Below are 18,921 nucleotides of genomic sequence, written 5' to 3'. Positions count from 1 at the left end.
TCTCCTTTGGCGACATCATAGAACTCCCGCCATCAATGGGGGTGGTCTGCCCAGAAACCTATCTCGGATGAATCGGTGTTCCTCGAGGCATTTGGCGCTGGACCTTCTGCTTCCTGGTTGTCCCCTCCAACAGATCCTTTAGTGAACCTGATAACATTTTGAGTGTGGAAGGAACCGGACACAGTGGAGCCCATCCCCAAATGCCTGGATAAAGTTTTGAGCCCTCCTTCATATAGGTCACACTGAAATAAGGGGTCTCTGATTGATGCTATGATGGTGGCAGCTGCCCTAGGAATGAGCTCCCTCAGGAGAGCTCTATGGTTCATCCTCCGGACCGAGAGTCAAGGGCGATGGACCACTTCAGGAAGCGGGTGTACACTTCAGCGACATTTTCCCTAAGAGCGCTGAATTACATGGCACATGTGATTCGGCTACAGCAAGACCTAGTGAAGGAGATTGCCAAGTGGACCCCTGAGTCCATGCCAGCGGAGGACAAGAATACGTTTTCCGCTCGTATGGCCACTCTAAAGTCTGTCGCGAACACTTCTATGCATCTCTTTTCCCATGTTACCAAGGGAGCCACCAGAGCAGCTGGTACAGATGTTGCCATCAAGTGACACTCTTGGCTCTGTCAGTTCTTAGAACTTTTCAGATGTCTTTCACCAATGCCCCGTACAATGGCTCCTCCCTGTTTGGAAAGTTGGTATGTGAGACTTTAGTTCAGAGTGAAAAAGATGGGAAGACTTGTCTGCCATCGGGATTTGCTTCTCTGCCCCTCAATGATCCTTTTCTAGGAATCAGCGAGGGACGAAGAAGATGTGGTTCCAGAAATCTCAGACTTTTCCCTGAGACACACGAGTCACCTTCCCACAGGAACAGAGGGGGATATGATAGACGTCACCCTAGAGGCAGTGGATGTCAGAGAAATTGTGTCTTGAGAACCTTTCCCAGACAGACCCATGCAGCAGCCCTGAAGGGTTGCCCGACTGCTCATCTCTGGAGGCAGTCGGCAGCCATCTATTTTTGCACCTAACGGAGTGAGAGTCCATCACAAAAGATCATTGGGTGTTGCAAATTATATCCAGAGGCTATTCAGTCCCATTCCTTGCACCACCTCAGCTGCCGAAACACCTCCCGGACGTTCCAACTGTGCACAGGGGGGATGCAGCACTAGAAATTGCAAAGCTGCTAGAAAAACAGGTCATCCAACACGTCCCCCAAGACCAGTCTGGATTAGGCATTTATTCCAGGTTCTTTTTAGTGCCAAAGAAGACGGGGGACCTAAGACTAATTCTGGATCTATCCACCTTGAACCTGTCAGTGGCCAAGACGAAATTCCGGATGGCTACCCTTCAGTCTATCCTGCCCTTCTGCAGGAGAATGATTGGATATGCTTGATTGACCTTCAGGATGCGTACAATCATATCAAGATGAACAGATGCTCTTGTAGGTTTCTCCGCTTCTGGCTAGGAGCCAGTCATTGTTAGTTCAGAGCACTCCCCTTTGGTCTCACCACACCCCCCAGGGTGTTTGCCAAAATGATGCCAGTAGTAGCTGCTCACCTGAGACTCCAGGGCATTCAGGTATTTCCCTGCCTGGGTGATTGGCTCCTCGCTGCCCCTTCCAGGCATCAACTTTGTCAAGCAAGAGGGATTCCTTTCTTCTTCTAGCCTAGAGGTTAGGCATTACCATCAATCTCAACAAATCTTCTCTGACTCCTGTCCAAATATTAGACTTCATTGGGGCACGATTAGACACATTTCAAACCAGAGTTTTTCTTACTCTAGACAGAATACACAGTCTGAAGCTACATGTGCTTTGCATTCTTCAAACTCAATCCCCGACAGCGGAAGTAGTATTAAGGGTGTTGTGGTCGATGGCAGCCATGATCAGTCTCTTGCCCTTGGCACGTCTTCACATGTGGATCCCTCAGTGGAAACTTGCAGTACAGTGGTCCCTGTTAGATCTTCCCTTGACTCGCCCTGTCTGAATTTCTCAAGTGTGCAGGGATTGGTGGTGGATTCTTTCCTCGGACCTGGTTTGGGGATGGCCATTTCTTCTACCCTTTCCCCTGGCCACGGTGATTGTGGACGCCTCCCAGCTGGGCTGGGGGGCACTGCTTGGGAAGGATAGTTCAAGGCATGTGGTCCCCCTATGAGACCAAACTGAAAATCATCGTCCTGGAGATGAGGGCGGTGCTCTTAGCGTCACAGGCTCTCCATGCTCATCTTCCTTCAGGAACGATTGCTATCCAGACAGACAATATGTCGGTGGTCTGGTACATCAACAAACAGGGAGAACCAGGTCTTATCCCCTGTGCCACAAGGCCATGAGAGTATGGGAATGGGTGATCTCCACCGGCCATCTTCTGATGGCAACCCACATTCTGGGGAGGTTCAGCATTTTAGCAGACAGGCTCAGAAAATCTATTCTGATGCCTCACGAGTGGTCTCTGAATTCTTCAGTAGTGGGACAGATCTTTCACAAGTGGGGTCAGCCTTACTACGATCTTTTCGCCTCTCCTTCCAATAAGAAATGCAGCACGTTCTTCGCTCTGAACCCCCCTCAGGGGGAATCCCAGATGCTCCAATTCATGCTTGGGCCCCTGGTTTTCTGTATGCTTATCCTCCTCTTCCTTTAATATCAAAATTTCTTCAGAAAGCTCGCAGGTTGGGGAGCCTAGTTATTCTCATTGTCCCATTCTGGCCTCGCCAAGCCTGGTTTCCCTCTCTGAGGTCTCATCTGGTTGCTCCACCATGGATGCTGGATCCGGTTCCGGATCTCATTTATCATAACTCAGGGATTCCGCATCCAGGCCTGGACAGACTAAAGCTCATTGCATGGCTTCTCCAGTTCCCATGATAGTCAGGACTCCCGGATTATCCTCTCCCGTCAAAAGAATTCTAGTGGTGGCTGGAAATGGAAATGTTTCTCTATATGGGCCTCTCAGGGTGCATTAGATCCTTTAACGGTTCCAGTTTCTGCTGTATTGCAATTTTTATTGTGAATTTTTCATCAAGGTACCAGTTTTTCTGCAGTGTGTTCAAATTGCGGCAATTTCTAATTATCATGTGGGGATAATATGGCTTCCTTAGCATCTTCAAAGATTTGTAAGGCCTTCTTCAAAGGTAACTTTCTTCTTCGATCCCTGGTAAAGGACCCTTTATCACCATGGGATTTTACCTAGTACTTCAAGCCTTAGTTTTATCTCCTTTTGAACCTGCAGCTTCAGTAGATATGCAAATTCTATCCTGGAAGACTGCCTTTCTGATTGCCATTACTTCTGCCAGGAGAATTTTGGAACTTCAAGCTCTGTTGGTCAAAGCTCCTTATATGATTTTTCACAAGGACAGGCTGTCTTTGCGTACTAATCCATCTTTTCTACCTAAAGTAGCTTCAAAGGCCAACATTAATCAGGTAATCAACCTCCTTCTTTCCAAATTTTCAGAATAAGGGAGAATACAAATTGCATTTACTAGACATGCAGACAGTTACGTTTCTACTTGCACAGGACAAAAACCTTTCATAAATCTGACCAACTCTTTATTTCTTACTCCAGACCCTTTTTACGGAAACTTATCTCTAAAGTTACCATCGCCCATTGGATTTCTCAGTGTATCATTTGGGTGTATTCAGCCAGGGGGATTTCCCTGCCAAGTCAGGTGAAAGCACATTCCACCAGGTCTATAGCCACGTCAGCAGCTTTCTGGTCCAGAGATTCATTAGCTATTTGTTCTGCGGCCACTTGGTCCTCATCCCATACCTTCATCTCACATTACAAATTGGACATTGTATCCTGGAACAGGGCATCCTTTGGCTCCGCCGTGCTCTGGACTATTCTTCCCTGAGGGCCTCCCAGGTGTCTTGTAGCTGGGGACTCTGTCCCACAGGTTGAAGACCAAATGAAGACAACTACTTTAGGTAAAGAAGTTGTATACTCACCATAACGTTCCACCTGAGTAGTTGTTCATTTGTCTTCAACCATCCCTCCCTCCTTCCACCGGCCTTGGGCGATCAGTTGTTACTGCCTACGTATTATGGAGGTAGTCACCGTAAGGTGCCTCTTATCCTTTCTTGTGTGGACAAGTCTCTGTTAGGTTGGGTGATGGTACTGGATTAGGCAGCAAACTCGATAGGAGGAAGGAGACAGATACATTATGGGTAAGGGGGAGTAGGTTTGAGCTTGGCTCAGATGCTGGATATGTGACCAAGTTGGATCTGATATGGATCTGGAAACTCATAGGTTGAAGACAAATAAAGAACAACTACTCAGATATAACATTATGGTGAGTACATAACTTATTTTTTTGTGCTGTGCAACCCCATCTTTGTAGTTGTGCATATATTGATTCTACTCATGGAATAGATTTCAATGCATTTGCAAAAGGGCTGGCTTGTTTCTTGTCCTTAGAGAGATAGACATGCAACATTTTGAGTTCTGTAAGAAAGAAATAAGAATCTGTGTTCTTCCTTATATTGACCAGAAAGACTGAGAGAAAATTCAAGACCAGGATTTATGAACACCTATATAGAATTAAGAAGGGAGATCCTAAGAATGCGTTGAGCAAACACACTATTGAAAATGGTCAAGATCACACATTTTTATTTTCAATTATTGATCAAGTTGAAATGTGTGATAGAGGAGGTGATTGGAAGACTTATTTAGCATGGGTCGAAAGTAAATGGCAAATTAGCCTGGATGCAACCACACCTCCAGGAATAAATGAATATATCAGTCTGAAACCTTTTTTAGCTTTGCAGTAGTTATTAAATAAATTATCACCATGTCTTTTTTAGATTTTGATTGTACAGCCAAAGCAACATTGTATCATTTCAGTCTGTTCAGTATGTATGTACTTTTGTATCAGAGTAAATAGTAAATGTAAGGATTTATTGTCTCACTTACACACTAGGATTAGTATGTATATATATAAAAATTTATTTTACAATTGGTATTACATAGGCATATAACAACTATTACACATGACAAGTGTATTGAGTTAATGTATTCCAACATATTGTGATACACTAATTATTGTTCTTAAAAATTTTTATATAAGAAAATTTTTATACTAAATATTTTATATAAAATAAGTTAATTCATAAACAAGTTAATAATGGCTTTTTATACTTCATACATAATGTGATAGTGTTCAATCTCGCCGTTTGTTCTTACACATGGGTTCGGAGCCGATCCTCGGCTCCGTGCCTCTGCAAGCTCTGCATCGAGAAGAAGCTCGAGACAATCTAATACCCACAATCCCCTCTGCCTTTACCTCAGATCTAGTTTGCCGCTGCTGCAGATCGCTGGGAGCTAGCTCGAGGTTTTCTAAGCTAAGATATAACTTTTTGTTGTATTTTATTGAGAATTTTATTTAACTTAATATTGTTAGTATTACCTTGTGTGATTGTGTTGTGGTTCCGTAGTTCTTTGGTACCGTTAACCCTTTTATCGGTATTTTTGTACCAGGGGCCTACACCCTTACCATATACTACTATATTGAGTCAAGTTTACCTGATTGTGACTAACCGGATTTGACATTTACCTGATTGTGACATTTAGCCTGATTGTGACTATTTTTCCCGGATTTGACTGTGTATTTGTTTCTAGACTTGTTTTTTACCTACAATGTCTGAGAAGGCAAAGTCTGGTTTCAAGCGTTGTCAGTGTGGCCAAAAAATGTCGGTCACTGACAACCATAGTTCCTGTGTCTACTGCCTTGGCCCTCTCCACTTACAAGAGGATTGCTCCATTTGTCACTCTTTCAGTGGGAGGGTCATGACAGATAGGCGCAGGAAACTAATGGACAGGGGTCTTTGAAACCAGCTTTCAAGAGGCTTTGGATGCTTCTGACCAGGCATCAAGTCCTCAAGGAATCAAGACATCGGAGCCCAAGTCATCGGCTCCGAGCTCTTCTTCAAAGGTTAGATCACCGGTTCCACAGACTTCGGGCCGAGTGTTCAACTGGTGTCGGTTCCTGAGCCTCGAATCTTGGAACCGTGATGGAGTTCCTCCTTCGCCATATTGAGGTCGGCTCCGTCTTGGTTCCTTCGAATTCCTCCTCTAAACTTCGGATGTCGATGTGGATCGTGTGGTGCAGAAGTTGCTGGAGCATTCGCCCTCTCTAAACTTATTTCGGTTTCCACCCAGTCGAAACTTGAAGGCCTTCCTGTATCTCCATCCATTCCTCCTCCGAGACCGATTCAGTCTTTGGAGCCGGAAGAGGCTGATCTGCTGATTGTGGAGCCCTCGGGTCCAGAACCGCCCTTTCTCGGTCTGTTCCCTCACCTCGACTCCGGACCCGTACCGGAGTCTCGAGCCGACGGTCTGTTCTTGGTTCCGGGCCGAGTCGAACCGACGCCGGTTCCGACTCTCCCTCAGGGCCTCGCACGGATCGATTCGGCCCGCCTCGAGTCGATGCCTTCGTGCCCGTGTCGGGATTCTTCCCATTTCTTCGAGCCGGGAGATTCTTCGATGCGGGACCCGAGCGCTCGACCTGATGAGGAAGGTGTTGTCTACCCAGACAACCACATCAGTGGAAGCAGTTTCTCCTCCCCATAAAGGGCCTTTGTATTCATCTGCACCCACGGCCACATCCAAGCGTCGGGCACCAGTGTCTCAGCCACCCCTGGAGGGTGCCCCTCTTCCTCCGAGGCTTCTTCGGATGCTCCCACGAGGAAGTCCCTAGGAAGAGACTGTGTAAGAGGAGACACTTGGATTCTCCACAAGAATCCATAACATCTGATACTGACTTAGATGAGTCAGAAGGGTCCCCTAAGTCACCTTCAGAAGATGTCTCTTTTTCAGACATTTTGGAGATCCTGAAACAGAGAGGTGACTGGCAGTCCCTTCCCCCTTCTGAGGATGTCAGTTCTGCTGAAGGCATTTGGTGCTCGCCCTTCCTCCTCCTGGGTCACTCCGCCGACGAACTAATGGAACTTATTGCTCGAAGGGCGGAGGCTCCTGACACAGTGGAACCTGTTCCTAGGAAACCGAACAAGTACATCACAGCACCTCAGGATAAGTCCTACCTTACTAAAGGAGTTCCAGTAGACGCTATGGTGGTGGCTGCAGCCACGAAAAGGAGATGTCGGAGTCTTCTTCGCCTGTCCATCCGCCTAATAAAGACTCTAGGACGATGGATAGATATGGGAAGCGCATTTTTAGTTCAGCTGCTTTTTCCATGCGGTCCCTGAACTATTTGACCCATTTTACACGCCTGCAGAGGGATCTAGTCAAAGAGTTGGGAGATACCCTCCAGGGTTCTACAGATGCAGCTGTCTCAGAGAAAGTGACAGCAACTTAATACCCTAACATCGATTGTTAACTCGTCCATGAGGCTGATTTCCTCGCGGCGAAGGTTCGAGTAGGGCAGCAGCTTCAGCGATTGCTCTTCGAGACAATCCTGGATGCTATGCTCCTTTGGAAGCCTTCAAGTCTTCCTTTACAACGCCCCATTTGACGGTGCCACTCTTTTGGCCCCAAGGTAAAGGAGACCCTTACCCGGTGTGAACAAGAGGGAAAGACTCTGTCTGCTGTCGGAGTCCGTTTTCCACCCCAACCAGACCGCATTCCCAAAGGGCAACGCGGTGGGAAAATGTGGTTTCGAAACAAAATCAAGGGTCTTTCCCGGGCACACAGGGTGATGCCCTCTAGAGGCAGGGAGGGGCAGAGGTGGAAGACGCCCTGGCGGCAGAGGGGTCCGCAACATCAAGGTGACAGGGAAACACTCCCTGGTAAACCTTTCCAGCACTCCTGAGAGGAGGCCCGACTGTCCTGCTCTGGAGGCAGTCGGGGTCGCTTAGCTTTTACCCTCAGGCCTGGCAAGATATAACTACAGACAATTGGGTAAAAAGCGAGTTACCAGAGGTTACACCATACCCTTCCTGTCCTATCCCATTCCAAAGAAAAGACTCCCAGATGTACCGCCCATCTGCGAGAGCCAGCAGCTTTAGAAATTTCAAAGTTGTTAGAAAAAGAGTCATCCAGCCAGTCCCAGCGGACCAGCAAGGATTCGGGACTTACTCAAGGTTCTTTTAGTTCCAAAGAAAACAGGGACTGGAGGCCCATTCTAGACCTGAGTTACCTCAATACTTTGCCAAGAAAGAAAAGTTCGAATGGTCACGCTTCAATCGATCCTTCCATTTCTACAGAAGGACGAGTGGATGTGCTCAGTAGATCTAGAGGATGCATACTACCACATCAAAATGGCCAGGGCATCCAGAGATCATTTGCGCCCGGCTGGGAGCCAGTCACTTTCAATTTCGAGCCCTGCCCTTTGGTCTGACCTCAGCCCCCAGGGTCTTCACCAAATGCATGGCAGTGGTAGCCTCACTTGAGACGCCAGGGATTCCAGGTGTTTCCGTATCTGGACGACTGGCTCCTTTCAGCCACCACCCGGCCAACTACTGCAGGCCAGAGACTATGTTCTTCAACTGTGTGTTCACCTAGGGATCTCCGTAATTTCGGAAAATCCTTACTTCAGCCATCACAAAATATCTTGTTCATAGGAGCAGAGTTAAACACACGCCAATTAATTCTGAGGCTTCCCCAGAAAGGATTTTATCACTGCAGACTCACATACGCCTTCTACTCTTGTCAAGGAAATCTCCTGCAAAACTAGTACTGAAGGTGTTGGGCCTCATGTCAGCCTCCCTTATTGCAATTCCTGGGAAGGCTGCACATGAGAGTTCTACAATGGCTACTGTTTGCTCAATGGTCATTTCAACAACTACCTCTAACACACGAGATTCTCATAACAAAGACTTGCAAAACAGATCTAAACTGGTGGCTCCAAACGCAACCTTTCCCAGGGAGGCCGTTTGTGCTACCCACGCCCACAGTTACGGTGTCCACGGACGCTTGCCTGATAGGGTGCCGGGGCATCTTTCAGCGACAGCCAGCGCAAGGCGAATGGACCAATTTGGAGTACAATCTGCACATCAATGTTCTAGAGTTGAGGGCAGTGTTTCTAGCGTTGCAACACTTTGCTCCCCTTCTTCCTCTAGCCACTATTGCAGTTCAGACGGACAACATGTCGGTAGTCTGGTACATAAACAAACAAGGGGAACCAAGTCCTATCAACTATGCAGAGAGGCCATGAGAATTTGGCAGTGGGCAGAGTCCACGGGTCGCTTTCTAATAGCAACGCACATCCCGGGTCATCCAACGCCATAGCCGACAGGCTGAGCAGAGCAATTCTGCTACCGCGAGTGGTCTCTGAAACAGTCAGTGGCGAAAAGGATTTTTCGCATGGGGCCAGCCTTCCTGCGACCTGTTTGCCTCCAATGAACGCCAAATGCAGGAGCTACTTTGCCCTATTACCCTCCAGGGAAGTCCCCAGGACGCACTGGTTTACGATTGGCCCCGACTCCTGTACGCATTTCCTCCATTTCCTCTGATACAAATTTCTCCAGAAAGCCAGGAACCTTCACAGGATGATAATTCTCATTGCTCCATTCTGGCCTCGTCAAATTTGGTTTCCTCCCTGAAAATTCACTGCATTCGGGGACCCTGGATTCTGGACCCAGAGCCGGATCTGTTGACTCACTGTCAGGGGTTCCCCATCCCGCTCCTGTCACTCCATCTAGCAGCTTGGCTGCTCCAATTCCCAACTTAGCCAGGTCTGATCTCTTGTCACCAGCAGTCCAGAATATATTAGTGGCTTCGCATAAGGCTTCCACTACTAAAACATATACTAGCAATGGAAACGGTTTGTATTCTGGGCGAATACACACCACGTTGATCCCTTCACAGCTCCTTTGAATAAGATTTTAGAGTTCTTGACAGACTTATTTCATCAGGGTGCTTCTCCTGCTACTCTAAGAGTTCAGTTGGCTGCCATTTCAATTTCCATGTGGAAGAGTGTGGAGCTCCTATCATGGCTCACAGACTTTGTAAAGCCTTCTTAAAAGGAGTTTTTCATATTAGACCTCCGGTCAGATCTCCTACGTCACCTTGGAGTCTAAACTTGTTACTATCTAAATTAATGTTGCCCCCCTTTGAACCTGCCTCTTCTTGCCCATTAAAATTTTTGTCCTGAAAACTCTTTCTGGTAGCCATTACTTCTGCTAGACGAGTGTCTGAACTTCAGGCTCTCTCCATCAAGCACCCTTATCTAATCTTTCACTCTGACAGAGATGTTCTTCGTTCCCCATTGCTGCAGTCCTTACTATTGGGTGTAGTCCGCTGTCCAGTCGGCCCGAATACCAGAGTATAAGGCTGACGCCGGTCAGGGCGCATTAGACTGACGGCAGTACGCCAGGGTACTAATGCGCATGACCGACGTCATATCCTCAGTCTTTTTTGCCGCATGGTCCGATGCAGAAGCAGTTTTGCGAGTGCAGGTTGGCGTTATGAAATATTTCAAACCGGAGTTTCAGACCAAGCAGAGTTGGCTAAGTACTGCTGGGGAACATTTTGGTTTTTCTTGCCTCAGTATTTAACCGGATGTCAGAAAAGTGAATAACTGTATTTCTTGTGGGAAACAGATACCTCATAGGGATTACCATACCTTGTGTATACCTTGTTTAGGGCCTGAGCACGACGTTGTTGGTTGCCGCCTTGTGCTAGGTTTAACAAACGCACTATTAAGAGGAGGTTAGACTGTGCCAGGTTAGTGTTTGGGAAGCGTTGTAATTATAAAATGCCGCCGGATGCTCCGACGCCCGCCGGCCCAAGAAGCGCAAGGACAAAACAGCGGCCTAGGGTTGATGAACCGCAGTCCCGGACGCCGGTTCTTTAGAAGGCTCAGTGGAGCCAGAGGTTTTGCCAGGAGTTTCCATGGAGTCTCAGGCAGAAACTTTACTGTTACAGGATGTGCCTTCTCAGGAGGTAGGCCAGGCTGAGGGGCTTCTCAGGTAACTGTTCTTCCCTCTCTTCCCAAGGTAGTTAGAGCCTCTCCTTCTGTTGCTAAAACTTCTTTGAGAGGTAGGCCAAGTTCAGTTTCAGTAGTGGCTTCTCCTAGCATTTCGGGTTCTGTACCTAAGAAACATATGCTTAAAATGGCAGAAGATTTGATTACTATGATTAGAGGTTCTATGCCCCCTCCTGATAAGAGGCCTAGGGTGGAACCGAAGTTTGATAGTTTTGAACAGTGTTCAGAGGCTTCTGAGTCTTCTGAAGATTTGCAGGAGTATCCTACTTATTCTGATTCTGATGTGGATGATTCCACTCCTACAGCTTCTCCTCCTGAGGATTTCTCATTTCCAGAGACTCTGCATTCCATGAGGGAGCACTTTAAATGGGAAGGCCAGGATTACTCTGATTCCAGGAAAAGGCTTAGGGAATTCTTGTTTTACCCCAGCATAGGCCCTTAGCTATACCTCCTGTGTTGAATGTGGTGGAAGATGTTTTGCAGAGGCTTCCTGAACCCTGATTCTTTGCCTCCTGCTCCTGTTAAACCTGATAGGTATTATAGGGTGCCCAAGCTCATAAGTATTTGTTTAAGAGTCCTAGGGCGGACCCAGAAACTGTTTCTCAGGGGCCTAAAGGTGTTAAGGCCTCTGTGGTTAAAAAATCCTGTTCCCACTGATAAAGAGGCTAGGGCTTTGGATAGGTGGGGAAAGAAAGTGTATACTTCTTCCACTCTAGCCATGAGAGCTTGAATTGTCAGTTTCACATGCTAAAATATCAAAATTATCTCCTTTCACAATTGAAATCTAAGGTGGATGCTTTGGCGGAAGGTATTGAGTGTAAAGAGTTGCTGGATTTGGTTCATGTGTCTGAACAAGTGGGTAAGCATTCTTTGCAATGTGGTTTTGATGCTGTACAGGCCTCCTCGAGGGTGGCTGCCACTAGTTCTGTTCTTCGCAGGCATGCCTGGTTGAGGGATCAGAATTTAGCTGAGCATGTTAAGACAAGGATTTTGGATGCTCCTTTACAGTCTGATGTGTTGTTTGGTTCGCCTGTGGAAGCAGTTTTAAAGAAAATGGAGGACAAAGCTAAGTCTATGCAAACTGTTAAAGATTTTTGCAGGTGCAGCCACCAAGTTTAGTAGAAATTGGCCTGCTAAGGGGTGGACATATCCTGCTTATGATTCCCAGTCTAGGGGTAGGTCTAGACGTGGTAGGGGCAGGGCTCAAGGTTCTTTTAGGCCTAGAACAGGAGTTCACCTGCTCAGACTTCTGGTGAGGGCAGGGGTCAGTCCTTTCGTAAACAGACCCAATGACCTGCTTTTTCAGCTGCCAGTAGATTCTCGCCTGGCAGCTCCTTTGGGAGGAAGACTGTCTCTTTTCAAAGAAAATTGGGATTTCATTACTCAAGACAGATGGGTCTTGGATATCATTCACCACGGTCACAGATTTTATTTCCATACCATGCCCCTTTCAAAGGCATGCCAGACGCTCCTCCTCCACAAAGAAAAGAGGCTCACAAGCAAGTTTCTCAGTTACTCCAGATGGGGCCATTCAGCCAGTCCCTGTATCAGAGAGGGGCCTAGGATTTTATTCTCGCCTGTTCCTAGTACCAAAGAAGGGGAACACGTGGAGACCAATTTTGGATTTATCCTCCTCAACACTTATCTGGACATTCCCAAGTTCAAGATGTTGACGTTACAACAGCTTTTACCTCTGCTGGGCAAAGATCACTGGATGGTAACTTTAGATCTCAAGGAAGCTTACCTTCATGTGCCTATAAGGCTAAGTTGCAGGAAGTATCTGCGGTTTCGAGCTGGAAATTCTCATTATCAGTTCTCTGCATTGCCCTTTGGCTTATCTACTGCGCCAGAGTATTCACAAAGGTTCTGGCTCCAGTGATAGCTTACTTCAGGCTACAAGGAATTCAAATCTATCCTTACTTGGACGACTGCCTGATTTTGGCTCAAGAAAAGGAAGACCTTCTACAGCATCTGGGATATGTTATAGCAGTGCTAAGATGCCTAGGGTATTCTGTGAACGAAATAAAGTCCAGTCTAGTACCCTCTCAAGACATGTGCTTTCTGGGTGTGAGACTGAATACAGCAGCCCAGATGGCCTTTTTAACCCCGGACAAACAAAAGAGTCTATCACTTTACTTCCATCAACTATCTCATCAGTCCGTGCTGACTGCAAGGACAGTCCTTCAAGCATTAGGGTTCATGGCATCTTGTATTCTGGTGCTTCCCAATGCCAAACTGCATATGAGGAAGCTACAATGGTATCTCAAAATGTATGGACACAGCACTGCCAGGATTTGGACACTGTCATTCAAATAATACCTTGCCTTCAAAAAGAATTTTTGTGGTGGGCTCAGGAATGTCACCTAAACAAGGGACTCTCTGTGACCCGCCCAGAGGCGAGTCAGATTTTAACGACAGATGCCTCGGACATTGCTTGGGGAGCTCATCTAAATGGAAAGTGGATACAAGACAGGTGGCCTGCCAGACTACAGCATCTACATATCAACATGAAGGAGATGTTAGCAGTCCAGTTTGCATTAATGGCTTTCAAGGAGTTACTTCTTCCAGGGCAGGTGTTGATTCTAACAGACAACACAACTGTCATGTGGTACATCAACAAGCAAGGGGGAACACATTCTTATCCTCTATGCAGGCAAGCAATGATTTTATGGGAGACGGCTTAAGCTTGCAACTAACTCTTCAGGCAAGGTTTCTGGCAGGAGCACAGAACTCCTTAGCAGATGTGTTAAGCAGACAAATCATGGATCCCCACGAGTGGAAACTGGATCTTCATGTATTTCAGAAATTGACAGTGTCATGGGGAACTCCAGACATAGATCTGTTCGCTTCTCCACTAAACCACCAGCTGCCAAAGTATTGCACAAAGGGTTTCATCACACAGCTTGGAAAGTGGATGCTCTGTCTTTCAGTTGGAAAAACCTTCATGTGTATGCCTTTCCACCTCTGCCTCTTCTTCCAAAGGTACTATTAAAGGTCAGACAAGACAGGCCAAGGATGATTTTGATAGCTCCAGATTGGCCTCGCAACACTGGTACCCACTACTACGGAGTCTGGTAAAGAAGCCTCCATGGCCTTTACCTCTGATTCCTCATCTGTTATCTCAGAAGGACGGTCATCTGCTCAATGTCAAGCTTCACTCTCTTCATCTAACAGCCTGGCATATTCTCTCTTGAAACACAGCAGGTCTCAACTTCCTCAACAAGTTTTAAATGTGATTATGGAAGCTAGAAGACCTAGTACAAGGAAAGTGTACGCAGAAAAATGGAAGAGATTTTATTTTGGAGTACAGCAAAGAATTTGGAGATTTCTGAGCCTAATTTGAGTGTGGCTCTTCAATATCTTACTGAGTTATTGGACAAAGGTTTGTCCTTCTCTTCCATTAAGATTCATGCTGCAGCAATTTCAGCTCACTATGATTGTGACCCACCATTGTTTTCGCATCTTTGTTCAAGCAGTTTCTTAGAGGGCAAAGAATATAAGACCCCCACGAGCTCCTACTCCTGCTTGGGATCTCAATTTTGTGTTGGAAAAACTTACTCTACAACCTTTGAGCTCCGGCTACTGCGGAATTGAAATACTTGTCATGGAAGACTGCTTTTCTGTTGGCTATTACTTCTGCAAGAAGGGTGTCTGAGTTGCAGGCCCTTATGGCAGTAGAGCCCTTTTGATTTTCCATAAGGATAGGGTATCATTACATACTAATCCTTCCTTTATGCCTAAGGTGGTCTCTAGTGTGGCTTTAAACCAAACTATTCATTTGCCTACTTTTTATGCAGACCCCAAAATAAAGGGGAAAAGATTTTGCACACTTTAGATGTACACAGGCAATTGCGTTATTATTTAAGCAGGACTAAGGATTTTAGGCAGTCTCAGCAGTTGTTTGTTTCTTTTGCTTTGAGTTAGGGCAAGCCTGTGTCAAAACAAACTATTTCTAGGTGGATTGGCTTTTGCATTGCATTTTGTTATTCCCATCATGGCAAGGAGATTCCAGCTGGGATTAGGCCTCATTCCACTAGGGCTACTGCCACTTCAACAGCATTTCTAAGGGGTGGCAACTAAGGATATTTTGGAAGCAGCTACTTGGAGTTCAGTGCATACTTTCTCTAAGCATTATCACCTTCCTATCTACTCTAAGTCTAGGGCTGGTTTTGCCACAGCTGTTTTGCAAGGCATGTTGTCAGCTCCTACTTCTTTATGATTTGCCAGCCTCCCTTACCTCTGCTTTGGGATTCTACCCAATAGTAGGACTGCAGCAATGGGGAACGAAGAACATAGTACAGTTTTGTACCTACCATAAATGTAGATGTTCGAGGATCCCCATTGCTGCAGTCCAATTTACCTCCCTCCTTCCCTCTGTGTTTAGGGGTGGTTGTGTAGGTGAGATTACATGCTGATATTTTTGTATATATTCTTGTATATATTGTATATATTTTTGGTGCAGGTATTTTGGGCCTTGTCTTTTTAGGGTCTTCTGACATCTGGGGCAAGAAAAGACTGAGGATATGACGTCGGTCATGCGCATTAGTACCCTGACGTACTGACGTCAGTCTAATGCGCCCTGACCGACGTCAGCCTTATACTCTGGTATTCGGGCCGACTGGACAGCGGACTACACCCAATAGTAAGGACTGCAGCAATGGGGATCCTCGAACATCTACATTTATGGTAGGTACAAAACTGTACTTTTCTCTTCGTACCAATTCATCCTTCCTCCCTAAAGTGTGTTCTATTAACAACATTAATCAGTCCATTGAATTACCCACTTTCTTCAAAAACCACTCCAACAAAATGGAGTATATGTTGCACAAATTGGATGTTCACAGACAGCTAAGGTTTTATTTGGATAGAACAAAAGATCACAGGAAAACAGATCAACTCTTTGTGGCTTTTGCTGATAGCAGGAAAGGACTGGCAGTTACCAAAAGAACTCTTTCAAAGTGGTTGACTGATTGTATAATCTATGTATACGATTCTGCAAATCAACCCTTCTAAACAAAACCCAAGGGACATTCCACAAGATCAATATCTACGTCTTTGGCTCATGCAGCTCTACCTCTGGATGCTATCCAGCGGCTGCTACCTGGTCTAAGCCACATACATTTATTTCTCATTATAAAGTAGATAAGGTTTCTAGGGACAGAGCAACCTTTGGTTCCACTGTGCTCAAGAACGCCTCCCGTGAGTTCCTCAGGATTTAGGAGCTAGGGACGCTACCCATGTGTAAGAACAAACGGGAGATTGAACACTATCACATATAGAAGTTATGTACTTACCATAACGCTCCATGTGGAGTGTTCATCTCGCTTTGTTCTTACAGTCCCACCCTCCCACCCTTAGGAAGAACGCTTTGATGCCTGGCTAGAAGCATTTTTGCTACTGTCTTTATTCTCTGTACATAGTTGGTATACACATATACTTATATGTGTCTGTTATGTATATATAGATGTATGGCATGAATGTGCTGTTATGTAGATTGGTTTGCTTGCAAACTAGATCTGAGGTAAAGGCAGAGGGGGATTGTGGGTATTAGATTGTCTCGAGCTTCTTCATGCAGAGCTTGCAGCACCGCACGGAGCCGAGGATCGGCTCCGAACCCATGTGTAAGAACAAAGGCGAGATGAACACTCCACATGGAACGTTATGGTAAGTACATAACTTCTATTTATCAGGGCTAGTAAAAATGTAAGAGTACTATGTATTTTCAAAAAAGGAGATTCTTATGAGTTTGTATTAAAACTTATTAGTTGTGGCCAATTATTTAATGCAATGAAAAAAGGCGCCAAAGTGGGTATTTAAACTGTGTTGTTACATCTGTTAAAGGTTCTGATGAAATCTGACAATATCAGATGAAAGCGCTTAACCTCATCGCATTGGACTCTGTGAAGTAACTTGTGTAGTAACTTGTGTTATCGAAATAAAGAGTGTTTTGGAAAATCAACATTTGCCTCTCCTTCTCGGGTCAAGGGGGATCGTTCCAGTTGTATGAGAATATTTGGTTGTTCATCCTTCATATTTGTTATATTGACCAGAAATGTCAGAGGTTCTCTGGCAATGTTTAGTCTTGTTTAAAACAAAGTCATTCTAAATCTTCATGGTGGCCTTTATATACACATTTTGTGAGGCTCAGCAGTAGTAATAGATTTCTGCTGTCATTTTGAACCTGACTCTGGTGCTCCATGCTCCTTTATGCTTTTATGGTAGTTATTATGCTTCTGTGGTGGCTATTGCGCTGCTTTGGTGGCTGTGTACAAGTCTGATGTTTTACTTACCTTTTTTATTTGGTGCTTACATTGCTGAAACCTGCATTTCAATTTTTCTTTGAGTGCTGCTGATAAGGCAGGCTGATGAGAGCACATGAAAAAATGCAGTCTTTATATTTTGCTCTTTCCCTTTCCATGCTGTTTTAGAGGGCAGTCAGCCAAGAATTCTGCAAGTCATAGTGTTTGTTACTGGGCCAGTTATAACTAGCTGAATTTCTTCAGTGCATAATCATGCCTGCTTTTATCAAATGTAACAGTGGACAGTGCTTTTGTCAATAGTAATAGCTGCCTTCCTTGTTGAAAGTAGAAAGAAACTTAGTGAATGGTGGTGCTGGGGGGTGTATATACTTACTGTAGTTTCTTAGCTTTACGGTGTATTTCTGAGTCGGTATTCCATTAAATAAGGCTTAATTGTGCAGCCCTTTTAATGTAACTATTTCCTCCATAAGACTAAGCTGTAACTGTAATTTCTAAGTTTTTATTATTTCACCTTGTGCTGTAATTGACCCACATCTTCACAGTGCAGACACTGTTAGTTGTCAATGCAGATTCAATGTACTGATGACTCCTGGTAATTGTTAACATATTCCTTGTTTATTTTCAGTCTTTGTCCAAACTTACTTCTTCAGAAACAATTTTGTACCACTGTTTTTAAAATAAAATGAGTCTGAGAATTTGGTTATTGTTATTTCCATTTATGTTAATAGTCTCTGTGTGATAACACACTGGGTGAGATGCTCTTTGATTCCATTCAGTTTTATTTAAAATAAAATTAGTCCTTAATTTTTTTTTTTTTTTGTTAATTTGTAGACAAGTTATCTGACTTTAGAAAATGTCTGCAGTGGCCAACTTGATATCAGATAATGTCTGTTTTCATCTGTTTCAACCTTTGGGTTTTCAGATCCAATTGCATCCGACCACGGCACCTTTTGAAAGCTGTGGCTCCAAGGCTCTGATTCCTTCCCTATCCATAATACCCTCTGCTTACTTAAGCTCTCATTTGCTGCCTGACTGAAGGAGATGTAGTTTTCAAGGGCTCTGATGAGGCATGGATAAGTGAAGTTTACATATGTTACTGTGGTCTGTCTCCTTGTAACTCTAATTATTACCTCTTTTCTTTCTCCCCTTTATTTCTTTAGATGTACACTAACAGAAAAGAAAAAAAAAAAGAGTTCTTTCTTTTCATAGGTAGATTAATATTTAGTTATCTCCTTGTAAGATAGTGGGTGTTTGTTTGCACTTCTTCCTCCTCCTAATCATTGTTAGTTTATATACATATATAGTTATAGGAGTACTTAAGTATTTCAGTCTTTGATGGTGGACAAGGTCCAGGGGTTTAAATTGTGTATGGCCTGTGGCCGTAAGATCCTGCCACAGGACCCCCACTCTCTATGTGTGTACTGCCTGGGGGCAGCGCACCTGAATGTGAACTGTGAGGCTTATGTCTTTTTCTGAATGAGGGCCTTTCAAAGTTGTAGAGATAAGCTGGTTCTCGAAGGTCTGATCCTGGCTCATAGGGGGCCCACTTCACAACCTTCCACTTAAGCATCTTCAGCCCAACCCTCTTTGGCTTCCCCAGCCAAATGACCAGACAAACCAAAGCCAAAGCAAAAAGACAAGTCCAAGGATCTTGTGAAAAGAAAAAGATAAAGCTGTTGTGCTTAAAAAGAGATCGGAGAAATCAGCAAAGTGGTCCCTGGATCTATTTGAAGTCTTGGGACCGGCACAGAAGATTCTCAGAAAGTCTGATCCAGTGGTTATTT

General features: G+C 45.1%; 1 protein-coding gene across 1 annotated transcript in view; it reads left to right on the top strand.

Annotated features, from left to right (window-relative positions):
* TTC33 (tetratricopeptide repeat domain 33) overlaps positions 1 to 18,921 on the top strand; it is a 1,025,558-nt gene that overhangs the window by 432,122 nt on the left and 574,515 nt on the right. The gene's annotated exons all lie outside the window — the stretch shown is intronic.

The sequence above is a fragment of the Protopterus annectens genome, chromosome 1.part0 (assembly GCF_019279795.1).
Source record: "Protopterus annectens isolate FY-2018-M chromosome 1.part0, PAN1.0, whole genome shotgun sequence".
In the NCBI taxonomy this organism is placed as follows: domain Eukaryota; kingdom Metazoa; phylum Chordata; order Ceratodontiformes; family Protopteridae; genus Protopterus; species Protopterus annectens.
This window is presented reverse-complemented; position numbering and strand designations above follow the sequence as displayed.